Source organism: Wasmannia auropunctata, unplaced genomic scaffold, assembly GCF_000956235.1.
Source record: "Wasmannia auropunctata unplaced genomic scaffold, wasmannia.A_1.0 LD336074.1, whole genome shotgun sequence".
NCBI lineage: Eukaryota > Metazoa > Arthropoda > Insecta > Hymenoptera > Formicidae > Wasmannia > Wasmannia auropunctata.
In genome coordinates, this window is record NW_012026816.1 from 3,994,354 (window position 1) to 3,996,378 (window position 2,025).

The window sequence follows — 2,025 nt, forward strand, 5'->3', positions numbered from 1 at the left end:
TTAAATTATTACTTTACATAATATCACAATGTTAAACTATCATTTTGTATGATATTAGATGTATAATACAATGTCAGTTGATACCATAATGCTAGGCCGTTACTTCCATGCAGCATCAATTAATATTATAATGTTCAAGCTACTGCTTCATATAATATCAAATATATAATATAGTAAAGAAAAAGAAAACAGAAAAATTGGATACTTCGTGAGGCGCTAGACGTAACACCCCCTTGCTAAGGAAGAGCGAAATCAGGGATGTAGCGATCTAATTGTGTGTAAGGTGGGTTAACAGGCCTAACCCTTGGCCAAATGAGATGGTATAACGCGAAAACTTAAATAATAAACAAGATATAGAAGATAATACAATGATATAGAAAAAGAAAATATAACGAGAAACTTAAAGTAATGAAATATGGTGATAAGGCGTTGGTGTTTTTACTTACGAGGAAAAGAAACAGTAACGCAACAATAATGATAATAGATAAATAATAAAAAAAAAAATTGTATGTCGCAATAGTTAGAAAAAAATAATTTCTTCTTATAATAATCGTAAAATAAAATAACATGATGTTTTGGTTTACATAGTTTTTTTCTTTATTGCGTAAATACGTTGAAGAGGAAATGAATCTAAATGAGGAGATAGTTGCAATCGTGTCAGTGACGAAGAACGGTATTACTGTTACTTGTTGATTTATTTCCCTTAGGACCGGTGCGTGTACATCTTCCTTCTCCAGAAAAGGTGCGTTCGAAAGAGACGTTGATCCTTCGTTCCAGTTGTCCAAGCGATCGTGACATCTCGGCTAGTTCGTTATGTAAAGCGAGGTGAGTTCGGTCTACGGCTGCCATTGGTTGTCGGGTTCTAGGGGCCGTAGGCTCAATCTGTGACTCCCAGATGCATCTTAAATGTTCTCGGTCTGTGGTTAGACCTGGAGGTGGGATAGCTTCAATGCGAGAGGTTACAAAGGTATTAGGCTCTTTTGACTTTGTTGATTTGATATGTTGCCAAACATATTTTGCTCCTAGCAATGAGACGATTATACATGAACCTATCCAGCAGGTCCAGATTACTTTCTCAAGAAGAATACTTCCCAAAGAGCTATGCCGATCAGTGGGGTTGTGAGTAGTACTCGGAGCGGCGACCAGTGGTTGTCCCCAAGTTGCTTCGTTCGGCGTTAGGAGCACGGGAGAGGCAGTATCTTTTGGTTCAGACTGGTACAGTGTCCAGCGATTTCTGAGCTTAAAAGTAGCCTTAGTTTCTGGACCGCAACTGACCTCAGTTCCGGTAGCGGAAATAGTGCGTGTCCTTGGCGCTAGGTACATAGGTGCACCGTCGACTGTAATCGGCAGTTCCCGGAAGCAGTTATCCGTGGGCCTCCTCTGCACTGGTGTTGGAGTGCACTGAAAAATTTCAGCGGCTTCGCCTTGAATGCGGGCGGAGAACCCGGGTCCATTTGCAAGGATATAGGCTAACTGGGTTGGATCCAGGTATGCCATTCGAATGGCGGTCTGTAATTCGATTGTCCTAGACATGCATTTAGTTAGCAATATCTTGGAATATATTAATTCGTTTGTCTCATCGACGTTGCTGATGTGATAGTGTAATGATGCAGAATTTGCCAGGAAATGCAATTGGTTGATCGTTGATACCTCGGAGGGATTTGCTCTAATTTCCTTAATAATGAGTTGCGGATGTTCCGTTTGAAATAGCGTTGTGTTACAGACGTCATGTTGTGTACGAACAAAAATGACTATTTTTTTATTCCCGTATGGCAAAGAGTAGGCAGTGAGGCGTTTGGTTGATTGAATTCTTTTTGCTTCGCCGCGATATCAAACGGTGTGTGTTCCCTGGTGGCAGCCCTCACGGAACAGCGGCGACCAATAATTAGTATACCCCTCTTCGTCCATGCAATGTAATCCCGTGTATTTACAATTTCCCGTGGGTAGAATCATTTCGTTTTTCAACGTATTTACCTTAACATTATATTGCTTAAACGATATATGTACGTAGTTTTTAACGCTAAG